At 48.8% G+C, this 13,159-nt stretch overlaps 1 protein-coding gene across 3 annotated transcripts in view; it reads left to right on the forward strand.

The window, feature by feature from the left end:
* Positions 1-7,565: 7,565 nt before the first annotated feature.
* The window catches only part of BBS9 (Bardet-Biedl syndrome 9), a 42,715-nt gene continuing 37,121 nt past the window's right edge, over positions 7,566-13,159 (forward strand). For 2 of the 3 annotated variants that reach the window (XM_089579138.1, XM_089579140.1), the window contains exons 1-2: positions 7,566-7,959; positions 12,721-12,833. The gene's annotated coding sequence lies outside the window, so the exon portion shown is untranslated. Of the gene's footprint in view, positions 7,960-12,720; positions 12,951-13,159 lie in introns of those variants that run through there. The other variant, XM_089579139.1, reaches the window with a different exon arrangement.

A 13,159-nucleotide genomic window follows, 5' to 3' on the forward strand; every position in this document is an offset into this window, starting at 1 on the left:
TTCTTTTTATTGTTGCTACAGGAAATATCAGGAACCTCCCTGACCTCCTCCGGCCTTCCTTGACTGGGTCGAATTTAGCGATCTCGGCATACGGCCTCATGCCATCATCACTCCCTTAATGCATCATCATCACCATCATCATCAGCCTGACTACGCCCACTGCAGGGCAAAGGCCTCTCCCATGTCTCTCCAATTAACCCTGTCCTTTGCGGTCACCGTATACACGCAAACAATCCGTCCACCTTTCTGCCGCCCCCTGCTACGCTCGTCTTCTCTTGGAGTCCACTCCCTTACATTTAAGGGCCAGCGGTTATCTTGCCTTCGCATTAAATGCCCTGGCCAAGCCCATTTCTTCCTCTGGATTTCGACTAGAATGTCATTAACCCGCGTTTGTTCCATCACCCACTCTGCCCGCTTCCGGTTTCTTAACGTTACGCCTATCATTTTTCTTTCCATAGCTCGCTGGTTTCACTTAAGCTGAACCCTTTTCGTTAGCCCGAGCCCTTCACTACGGCGTCCCTCATAGCCTGAATCGCTTTGGGACGTTAAACCACCATAAACCATATACCATCCTTGTGAAGTTGTTCTCATATAGCCAGTGGTATGCATCTGTTTGGATGACAGGCATGGCTCTTTCACGAAGGACCACGCGGTAGTGTCATCGAACACGGCGTGTGCCACTGAACAAGAACTGAACAAATACTAAAATGAAGTTCAAAACACTGTTCTGGCTGTTCAGTGCTTGAACATGCCCCAACCATACTGCCGCAAGACTGCACAGCTCGGCCTTAAAAACTGAAAATGTTGGCTCGAAGCCTTGTGTCTACATTTAGCCTCACCACTGCGCTGTTAATGTGCGCTTCAGCAAACCGTTCATGTTGAATGCATCATTCGTCTTCAGATTCCTTCAGCTTATCGACCTGGCTATTAAGGCGATAACCTCTAATGGCTCATTCTCCCGTCCGTCCGTCCGGCGTTACATCCAGCGCCTGGGGTGACTCATTGACGAGCGCAGCTACCAACAGGTGACGTCATCTATGACGGGTGTCCACCGATATATGTGAGACATTTACTGCGTCATTTCCTTTCCTCAAATACAATTTTCATTTCCTTCATTACAGCACCTCTTTCTTCCTCCACCCCCACTTCCTCCCTTTCTCTACGGTGCTGTTCGGGTGTCCACCGAGAGGACAGAGAATTACTGCGCCATTTCCTTTCCTCATAAATGCGTTGCGTTCAAAGGTGTTTCCAATGGGCAAGGCATCACACCGAACGGACGATGGCGTTCCGTGGATTCCCTGGCAGCGTTGCAACACGCTGGTGCGTTCCACTCCTAAATGCGAAACTTAAAGGCCGATTCACACCACGGTCCGTCCGCCCGCGGCCCGCGCATCACGTGTTCATGCGTCACCACACTGAGAGGCGCGCTGACCAGGCAGCGGGCCGACAGGGCGCCTCTCAATGTGGTGACGCATGAACACGTAGTGCGCGGGCCGCGGGCGAACGGACCGTCGTGTGAACCGGCCTTAAGCGTCCTTAATTAGTAATTAGTCAGTAATAAGTTGTGACGTCATCCAGTGGTGAAGTCACCTGTGCCACAGAGGCAAAGTGGTGCGGAAAACGCTTTCGTCTCTACGCACTTTAGACAGTCAAATTGCCCCCTGAATTTTTTATTCACTTTCCAGCAGATTGCGAAACGTTTGCTTGCTTGACACTTTCTGAGTGTTTGGCCAAATACTGGGCTATTCTGCGGTGCTTGCGTTCACCCGCATTTTCGACGCTTTATTAGTGCTTGGGCTGTTCTCCGACAGAAACGGCTTTTCTTTTGGGCCAAGTCTATTTGACACGTGTGTCAAATAAATAGCCTGTCACCAACACAGTGCCTAGGTTTGCAGTCTATAGAGGTAGCGTCATTGTAGATATATTTCTAGCCTAAATGTCACTGTCATGTTGAAAGAAACTTGGATTGGCACATAAGCAAGCAAGCCAACCTCAACTTCAGCAAGTGTGCTTCCTTTTTTTTTTTTTTGCTCTTTGAGCAGTGATGAGTGGAGCGTGAGTTGGTAAACTCTTCAGTAATAGAAGTATCATATAGGGTGGAGCTAGTCTGTGCCACTTGGATGTTTTGCTGAGCCCTTTCCTTTTCGACAGAAATGGCGTATCATCATTGAAAAATAGTAGGTCTCCACGAAATATCTGCTGGCCAAGCTTTTATAACGCCGAATGCTTTTTAGGAATCGAGCTTTGTACGACGCTGAATCCTGGCGCTCTTTCTCAGTCATGGCCATCGCGGCCTTCCGTTACTGTCTTCCTGCTGCAGGTCTCAACCAGCCACCGCACCGGGATATCGTGTCTGGGTGCCCGACGTGTGCCCTGTTGGCATCCACGAGGTCGCTTGTACATTAAACGCAGTCGTTACCGACCCTGTCGTTATTTGTTCTCTACCTTGTCCTCTTACTGCAACAGTTGCGCAGCAGGCGAAGACAAGCAGCTGTTGTCGCCAAGGGAGAGTGGCCGCCTCAGCAGTCGTCATAAAATTGCGATCGGCCCATAAGTACGTTACACAGGATTAAACAAAAACGCAGGTTTCTTATGTGCTTCGCATCTGAAGTCCATTTATCACGTTGAGTCAAGGGTGGTGGGATGCCAGTCGGGGCCTGAATTCAGTCAGGAGGAGCTGCAGCCGTTGTGGACTTCGGTACGCAAGCGGGTACTGCATTTGATAAGCAGAGCTTTCGTAAGGTGCAAAGTTTCGTCTGAGGAGTTGCGCGGACGAATCGCGGAAGCGGCGTGCTCCCGGGGTCAGATCAGCGGCCCCCATGGGAGGCAGCGATGTCGTAAGAGCGACCCTCTCACCAGCGCTGACAAAGTACCTTCTGGAAGCGAGGGCAGTCGAACTATGCGGCCGCTCGAAGTTTTCCCGCCGCCAGTCGCTTGCATACGTTGGGTGCCGCACGTTACATGAAACCAAAGTTTGAAGAAAAAATTTAAGGATGATCACAATACTCCCTGATGCGAAATTTGAGCGCAGCTATGTAGGTGTTTTTATTTTGCGATATATAGAGGCAAACAATTTGAGGCACGTGTATCTATGTAAAGTTACAAAACACTCTATTTTCCACACACCCAAGTAACGCCCCTCTCCCAGTCTTCAGTTGTCACGAAGGTGGCTTTGTGGTTGGAGAAATGGATGGAGATAAACCCTGCTGCACCAATGCCTGATTCATGACCAGACGGTTCATACTAGGAAGATCACGCTGTGAGTGGCGCGGCAGACGCGGACTATCTATCGCGGGCAGCACAGTTCACAGCACCGCCCGCCAATGGAGCGTAGCGTAGAGCGACAGGAAGTTTTCGCGTGGTTTTTTCAGCCTCTGGAAAGCTAAGCGCGCTATCCCAAAAAACTTTGCCCGCCGATAAACGTCCCCAAAAGCTGCAGTGCACCATTAATCACAGGGAAAAGTTCGTGAAATGTACTGAAGACATTGTTTATGACATCCCCCTCTGCTGTGGCAAGCGGTATGTTGGTCAGTCTGGTCGTTGCTTGAATGATAGGCTTCGTGAACACAAAAACAACTTGAAAACTTCTACTGGCAGCAATCTGGCTTTGCACTGTAAAGAGCGTAGTTGTGTGCCATTTTTAGATAAGTGCTCGATAGTGGCCAGACACCGGGATCAGTTATCACATGAAATTATTGAAGCAGCGCGTATCGCTGCTTTGGATGATAAATGTGTCAGCAAGCCATCTATCTCCCTGTTCAAAAGAGAGCTGGCCTTCTTAAATAATCGCTGAGTCGTTTGTCCGTTGTTCCTCGTTCACCCGATTTTCATTATTTTTTCCGGGTGCATGCGCCTGTTTGCCCACACGGTTCACGTTCGTCTTGGTCGCCTAGGATTCTGTCAGTCGGAAGTTAGCGCCTGTGTTGTGTGCGTCTTTCTTTGTCCTTTGTCTCGTTTTTCGCTACCTCACATAACATGGGTCACAGTTACCGACTCGCCCAAGTTTCCACCCTTGTGTACCTTTAGCGATTCCAAAACTGCTCTGTACAACTTTGCCAGAGACAGGATTCACAACCCTGCCTGGCACTTGTTGAACACCCCCTACTCAAAATTTACCACGCAGGGTAGAGCTCCGATGGGGTTCCGGCTCACTCTGGGAACCATGGAAACGACGCTGCCAATAAATTGGCCTGAGGTTTGATTTTCCGGGCTCAGGACGGTCTCGATTCGGGATTCTCGAGGGAGCGGGCGCACACCTTTGCACAGCTCACACAAATACCGCGTTTGAACCGTCAGACTTAACCCCCCCCCCCCCCCCTCCCATCCTTCTCTTACGCACTCCCAACAGATCCTCTTCAGACGACTCCAGACCCGCTCTCTGCCATCTCCTGAGCTGTTATCCCACTATTGTGGCACGTCCCCTGCACGCTCCCTATGCGGTGACTCTCACGCCACACTCTCCCACACCCTTTTCGGCTGCCCTGCTTATCCTCCCCCGCAGAGACAGACGCCATCACGAGCTGAGAGGACTGGGAGGTCCTGCTCACGTGCGCAGACCCGACATCGCAGCTTACTGCGGGGACTCGGGCTACCGACGTCATGTCCCGACATGTCCAGTCTGGTGCAGTGCGGGACCGCGCAGTGGCCCAGGGACTCAGCGGGGTCTAGAACTCACTCGCAGCAAAATAAGTTTTTCTGTCTTTCAGGTCCTGTGCGGAGACGATTCGCAGAGTAGCTATGAGGTGGTCGTCTGTCATCGTTGAACGTAGAGCAGATTTGTTCACTTTCGATAGAGAGAGAAGAGGTGCTGGCACAGGTATATGTGCTCCCGAACATAGCAATGATCCTTGTCGCTGGGTGACGCAGAGTTGAAAAAACTGCCTAATATAAAAACGTGTAAAACTGCGGAACACCTACGTCTTCAAACTTCTGTCGTAATGTGGTGCTTGTTTGAAGTTTAATAAACTCTGTTTGCAACTCGGCCTCAACATCATCGACTCGCACAGCGAAGGGTACAGAAAAAAATTCGAACTGTTTGGACTGGCTGCGGATGTCTTGAAACCGAATTTTGAATTCTTCCTCGAGATTGTGGAGTAAATCTGCGAAACGAAAACATCGCAAGATTATTGGCCAAAGTGTCCTAGTGGCTTGAGAGTTTGCTTATTCGCTTTTACCTGGCGCTGCTAGAGCTGTAATTTGACCTGAAATGCGCGAACGTCCTCGCTCATTTTCGTTATTTTTTTGTTTTCCCGTGCTACGTTCAATACGTTCAGGTGATCACATATGTCTGTGAGAAATACAAAGAAACGAGGTCACTTCTCACTTGGCAGCTCAGCAGTTGACTTACTTTTCTTTTTCCAGAGTCTGTCGATTTCCTTTCTGAGGTAAAAAAAAAATATGTTCAGCACTTTTCCTCGGCTCAACCAGCGCTCGTCTGACAGGCATAGGATCTCCTTAGGATTGCATTTTTCCTCTTGTAACAGAGGTGAACTGACGGTGGTTGAGCGCTGTTGAACGAATGAAGTTCACTGCGTTAAACACAATGCCCATGATAGATTTCATATTCAATGCCTTGCTGCATAGTACTTCTTGGTGCAAGATGCAGTGCATCGCTACAAGCTCTTCAGTGACTCCAAGCCTTCAAGAGCTTCGTTCGCAAACCTCCTGCAAGGCCGCTCCTGCTTCCTAACAATGATATAGCACCGTCGGTTGCCACACATACCATCCCCTCTCGCTCCAAGCCGGTGCTTTCAACAACTCCTTCAAGCACCGAAATGATGTCCGCTCTTATACTGGTGCCCTTCATTGGGACAATGTCTAGTATTTATATTGTTACGTTAAGGTTTTTTTCTAATATGGTACGCTGCGCGTTATCTGTAATTCCAGTGCTTTCATCAGTGGCAAGAGAAAAAGCGGCGAAGTACCGCCATCGGTTCATTAAGGCGTTTTCACTGTCGTGGCCTATCTCAGTAATTTTCTCCGCAACCGTATTGAGTGAAAGGCGTATTTTTTCAAATTCCCTTTTCATGCTGGGATAGATAGCGCCTGGGCTTCAAACAAAAGGTTTTTCACAAATAATCCATCGGTGAAAGATTTTGCAGATTTTGCAATTAGATGGACAATAATGAAGCTTGCTCTCACCGTTTCTTCCGCTGTTTTGACAGGCTTTCGGAAAAATTCTTGCTGTTTTCCGAGTGACGCCTTCAGCTGATCCACTTTGTCGTCACGCATCTTTCCATTTAATGCACCATACTTGTCATGATGACAGGATATGAAGTGGAGTCGCACGTTGTACTCCTTCGGCACAGACACAGTCTGATGGCAGATTTAACACATCACCTTGTCCTGCGTCTCAGTGGAGAAATACGACTGTTCCCATCGAGGTTGAAAACACCGCTTTTCATCTTCAGCTTTCGAGGTGCAATTGAGTTTGCTCTTGGGCTAGTTCGTGCATCTTGAAATTCTAACAAAAGAGGGAGGGGCGGGGGGCGGCACCAGCGGATACAGAGACGCGCACGCAAGAAAGGAGACGTTAGACCACGGGCAGGCGCTGGACTTGCAACTGTAAAACATCCGACGCATGCGCATCCTCACCTACTCACATGACAGGCGCATTCATGACATCATCCTTATCTACCCTCGAGGTAGACACGTTCCTTGTTTGTTAAACACAGCGACGAGTCACTTACACAATTATTTTTCTGATTGCTAATAAGAAAGGCTTCTAAGATTTCCTGCTCATATCAAGCCCTTCCCCTCCCCAAAATGGTGACACGCTCGAACAACGGCACAGTTTTTTTTGCACTTTTTGCAGCTTCTGCAATGAAGAGCCAAATGCCTTCCTGGGTCTTTTCCTCCTAGGGAGTTTTTATGCTCCTGCAAGCAACAGGCACTATCATTCCTGTCTTTTACTGACTACATCTGGTTTCTTTCAGATCTTAGTTTCCTCCTTCTTGTTTTCACTTCCACTGTGCTGTGTTATGATTGATGCAATAAATTCGAAATCAATACTTTAATACAAATAACTTTCGCGACCCCCAACTCATATCTAAATCATTTTTTTTAAAGCTGAAACATCATCCAGCGCTCATTGTTGCGTCCGTTAATTTGCAGTCATGTCCGCACTTATGCCGGACTGAACTACTTCAGGAATGCATTTTTTGCTCTTACATAATGACTACGCTGAATACCTATAATTTATCTTCATATCGTAGCTCCCAATGGCGCTCATGTATAGTATCGAGGTCGTACAATAATACTTCTTTGTTCATCTTCATCAACATTCAAGAACGCTTAAATGACACCGTGCTTTAATATCTTCTTATAGGGTGGTCATAGAGAATACTGCGGCTCTGACGGATTACCGCACCTTTATTCTGCTCTTACGAGGTAGCTCCTACAGAAGTCCATAGGCATGCTATCGAGGCTCTCTTAATTTTTATTGCCTGCTACTTACTTGTCTTCATCTTACAAGCTTACCTCGATAACACGAATAAACTATGGATACACTGAACGCTGATACAGATATATCGTATCAGTTGCGCATGCGCTTTCTATATGGCTCTGGCCAGCCTGCTATCTGTAACACGTGGCTGTTATCATGCAGCCGCCTGTAGGCTATATATACCGGCAAGCAATCGCTAATAAACGTTGTTCTTCTTCTTGCTGCTTCCATTCTGCGTGTTCGTTGTTGGACGCCGGAACATGGTGTCCGAAGTGGGATCGCGTTCACGTACGCAGTAACGCGCTGTTAGGAGGGGCACCGCTGTGCACTGCACGATGGATTTAGTGAAGCCACCGCAGCTGCTGGTGCTATCCGGTAGCAACGCAAAGAACTGGAACCTCTTCAAGCAGCGGTTCGAGCTCTTCCTGCAGGCCACGGAGCCGACGAAAGAACCACGGACGGTGGGAGCTAAGACCGCACTGCTGCTCACGGTGGCCGGTGTGGACGCCTTAGAGGTATTCAACAACTTTTCGCTTTCGAACAACGAAAGCAAGGAAGATTATGGAACGGTTACCAAGAATTTCTAGGAATACTGCAAACACCAGCAGAACGATGTGTACGAACGGTATGTCTTCCGCTCAAGAACCCAAGCTGAGGGCGAACCTTTCGAACATTTTTCACGGGACCTGAAGAGACTTGCATGAAGTTGCAATTTTGGAACCTGAAATGACTCCATGGTCAGGGACCAGGTTGTCTTTGTCACAAAAAATCCGAAAGTGCGCGATAAGATGCTGAAAGTTAAAGACCTTACGTTATTGAGGGCGGAAAAAAATTTGCGCAGCTGAAGAGGTATGCGCCGAGCAAAACACATGCATGAGCTCAAGCAGAGAAGCAAGTAGCAGCAATCGTACCACGTCAGCAAGGCAAATGTTCAACTCGTGAACAATGTGCAGAATGTTCGGAGCGAAACGAGCCTCATCGAGAACAGGAAGTGGCTGAAATCAAAATGCGCAGGCAATTCAAATGCTATAAGTGCAACTGCTTCCACGAACGTGGTAGATGCCCAGCCTTTGGCAAAACATGTTTTCGGTGCCGTGGCGCTAACCACTTTTCGACCTATTGCAATAAAGGGACCGCAGTATAAGCGAAGTACGCGACGAGCAGAAAAGCTTTGAAATCATCGACGTCAGCTCAGGCAGCGGAGCCGATTGGGTCATCCACGCGAGGGTGGCTTCCCAACTAGTGTCTCTGAAAGTAGACACAGGCTCGCTCGCGAATTTGTTGCCTTACTCCATTTTTCGAAGGCTCAAAGCGAAGTCTGGTTTAAGATGCAAGCCCCTACGTCCTCCGCTCATACAGCGGCGACGTTATAAAGCACATCGGCATGGCTTCGCTACAAGTAGTTGTTAACGACTAGAGAGGGTTCTTCGACTTCTTCATTGTAAATAGCAACCAGGCCATACTGGGGCTGCCTGCAAGCGAAGCGTTAGGACTCTTGTCCCGTTCTGTGAACGTTGTGCACACGAACAGCACTGGCCACGTGGTTAATGGATTTCCCGAGCTGTTTCAAGGCATCGGCTGTCTAGCACGCATGGTATACTGTGGGAGGGCGCAACACCGATAGTCCAGCCCGTGCAACTGACGCCCTTGGCGTTGCTCAATCCCCTGAGAGAAGAGCTGGATCGAATGGAACAAGCCGGAGTCGTGGCCAAAGTAAGCGAACCAACGGATTGAGTGAGCCCGTTTGTTGCAGCAAGGAAAAAAGATAGCAAACTGCGCATATGCATTGACCCCAGGAGAGTTAACGAGTGCCTAAAGCGAGAACATTATCAAATGCCTGAACGAGAAGACATTGAGGCTGAGCTTGCCGGGGCCGCTTTTTTCTCACATCGACGCATACCCAGGCTTCCACCACATTCCCTTAATGAAGCTACATCAAAGGCATGCACAATTGGAACGCCCTTTGGGCGCTTTCTTGAGACTTCCCTTCGGCATTGTTTCGGCGCCTGAGGTTTTCCAGAGAACTATGAATGAAATATTTGACCAGGCCTCAGGGGTAAGAATTTACATAGATGATATATTGATATGGGGTAGCACAAGAGAAGAGCACAATACTCGCCTCCGCACAGTCTTGAAACTAGCTAAAAAGGCCGGCCTGACGCTCGATGCGGACAAATGCAAATTCGGTGTCACCGATACTGACTTTGTGGGTGACATCATAAACAAAGACTGGATAAGAACTAACCCCGCACTGATCGCACCGTTAAATGAAATGCCTTGGCCAAAAAAATTGGCAGAGGCTCAGCTTGGTTAAGCCCGGAAATTGCAAAAGCAACTTCATCCGTTTCTTCAGCCCGCATCCGCCGTGTCTACCGCCGCTCTGCGCCGACGGTTGTTGTTGTTGTTGTGACTGGGAGAAGGATGAAAATGAAATGCACGGGCCTGCCTACTGGCTCGAGCCGAGCCACCACCTCTTCATCTGTTTCTTCAGCGCGCCGGCGTTTCCTAGCTGCTGCATTTCGTTGGAGCTTTGCCTTATACACATCACCCGACATACCGAGGTAGCTCCACCACGGCAGCGGTTCACAGAATGCTCGGGGTCGTGAACTACTTGGGTATATACATCCCGCATATAGCGGCAAGGACGACGCTTCTACGGAGCCTCATCAAAATTGACACCGTTTTTGAATGGTCCGAAAACCACTTTAAAGAATGGCAAGCTGCCTGTAAAACATTGAGCGGTCCACTTTGGCTAGCCATTTTCGATCCTGTTAGAGAGACCAAGGTCGTCGTAGATGCTTGAAAAAAAATGGGATTGGTTCTGCCCTTCTTCATAAGTATGGCGATAGTTGACGCCCGGTCACCTATGTATCGCGCACAATGACGGAGGCAGATCTAAGATACGCGCAAATAGAAAAAGACGACGGCCATTGCTTTCGGTTGTGAGATTTTTTCATTTCGTTTACGGCCGCAAGTTCACCATCGAAACCTACCACAAACCACTGATAACAATTGCTTCGAAAGTCATTGGTGACATGCCACCAAGACTGCAGCGGTTTTTTCTTCTCTTGCTAACGTAAGATTATGTTCTTCACTTTGTCCCAGGCAAGCAGCTGTTCCTGGCCGATATGCTATCAAGGTCGTCGGCAGCCGTCCAAGCGACAAAGATTACTTCACTGATCACGCCGACGTTCATGCAGTGGGCGTGACTTCGGAATTGGTAGACAAGAAAATGTTTGATCGACTGGCAGAAGCGACAGCCAATGACCAAGACTTGCTTGCAGTTTTGCGGCAACTAAGCAATGCAGAAGAAATTGAAGCCTCGATGAAACCTTTCGAGCCTGAGTTATCACAAGTTAAAGGCCTTCTTATGAAGGGGACAAAGGTCGTCATCCCAAAAGCTATGAGAGTTGAAATACTCGGTCGCATTCATGAAGGTCACTTGGGCATCAATAAATGCAAAGCGAGAGCCCGTCGCTTGGTATTCTGGCCGGGACTGAATGCGGACATTGAAAACATCGTCAAATGTTTGTCAACGATACGTGTACAAACTACAAATCGAACCTGTGGTGCTAGGCAGATTCCAGACCATGCCTGGTACAGAGTGTATGTTGACATTTTCATGTATGGTGGAAACTCTTACCTGTGCATGTTCGAGGCGTTTTCAAACTTCCCTGAAGTCGAAAAGCTCGATGACACGACATGCACTGCCATTGATAAACTTAGCTCAATTTTTGCAAGGTATGGCATCCCGTTTGAAGTCTGCGCTAACAACTGTCCTCAGTTTTCATCCCATGAATGTGCTTTTTCGCATCCAGATATGACTTCAAGCACGTGACGTCGAGCCCGAGATTCCCACGGACCAATGGTCTCGCCGAGAAAGGAGTCTAAATTGTCGAAGGAATAATGAAGACTGGCGAGCGCAAAGAGGGCTTCTGGTTGGGTCTACTCGGCTATCGCTCGACTCCGCTAGCCGAAGATCGGTCCCCCTTAGAACTCCTTCAAGGTAGTAGGTTACGCACACGATTACCAGACTTCGTGTCATCCTCCAGCCAACAGACACCTCGGCGCCAACCACGTCAGGAAATACTCTCCAAAGGAAAATCTCTGCCCGAACTCAAGATACAGTTGTAAGAGTACTTGGGGATGCATGAGACCGCAAGGCCCGAGTCATGGGCCTGGTGGCGTCAAAGTCTTATCGCGTTCTTACAGAGGACAACAAAGTGCTTCGACGGAACCGACATTTTCTAGCCACACGTGAGCCATTCCGCAGTGACTTAACAGAAGAGGACTCTGACAGCGTCGACATTTCCCAGGAAAACGCGGGAGCGTCACAGTCTTCAACACAGCCCACGCAATATGTGCCAAGGCGGTCCACCCGACAAAAACGACAGCCCATTCGTCTCCGCTACGACTAGGATTTCCAACAAGTGTCTCGTATTGTGCTCTGACTTTTAAACATTGCACCGAGGGAGATGTATTGTACCAGTTGCGCGTGCGCTCTCTGTATGGGCTCTGGCCAGCGTTCTATCTGTAACACGTGGCTGTTATGCAGACGCCTGTAGGCTATCTATACCGGCAAGCAATCGCTAATAAACGTTCTTCTTCTTGTTGCTTCCACTCTGTGTTCGTTGTTGGACGCCGGAACAAGACATGGGTGCTCTTTATTGTTAACGGGGTGAGCTTTATTGCTGAGTTGCAGTGTCCGTTCGCCGACAGGTGGTCAGACGTACGAACAGAAATTTACGGACATAGGGATCTGGAAAGGTAGACGTACCGACTCCTGCGCTAAAAACTGCCACAAAACGCGTTACTAATGGCAATTCCTGCCGGAAACAAGCTGGGATACTTGTCCGCAGTGATTAAGCTCTACAACTTACGCACTTTGTAGTCGAAGATAGAGACAGAGGGTAGACAAGTGGTCCTTGATAACTTGTCGTCTCGTGAGAGTTCTTAACCGAAAGACATGACGCTACTGCTCCCGTACCCGTTTCTCGGCTTCTTTGTAGTTCTTTTCAATGTTCCTATACCAAGAAATTTTCATTCTGCACATCGTTACGGGTTCCAATCAATTCTTGTTGCTGTACTGGGAGAGGAAAAACGGAATATTGACAAGACAGGCTTATACCATTAGTACACAGATCTGCGTCTTGTGTAAAACGCTCGCTGATTTATCCGCCTCCGTGGTATGTCCCCACCCCGCCAACAGAAAGCGACAGCGGCCGGCGAAAGCACCTCGCGAACTTGAGGGCAGCGCGCATTTCACTCTCCTCCAGTCCACCCGTGCGAAAGAGGGGAGGCCCCTGTCCACTGGGTGGCGCCATCTGGAACCGTCGACTGGCGCGTTGCCTAGGCGACCGGCAAAACGACATGCGCCCGTGTTTTTCAGGTATGCCGTGCGTCTGTTCGTAGTCTGATTTGCACAAACGTTTGTGGATAATTATTTCTTTCTGTATATGGGCGCTTAGGCTGACATGACTCGCTGCAACGCTTGTATGAATGAGAGGTTAGTTCAGACCTGCAGCGGTTGGAGTGTGCTAAGTTTGATCTTGCCATTTGAAACGATGTGCTATCCTCAGGATTTTGATTCTGGTGCGATAAATGGAACCGTTAGGGGTACCTGAGATCGGTTTCGCTCTCTAAACTGCACTGCCTCTTCACTGATGATCGGATTTGCGTTCCACTGTCAGTGTGGAGAATTCACAAAGTTGGTTT

Source organism: Amblyomma mixtum, chromosome 3 (genome assembly GCF_055824585.1).
Source record: "Amblyomma mixtum isolate Tamu chromosome 3, ASM5582458v1, whole genome shotgun sequence".
Taxonomy (NCBI): domain Eukaryota; kingdom Metazoa; phylum Arthropoda; class Arachnida; order Ixodida; family Ixodidae; genus Amblyomma; species Amblyomma mixtum.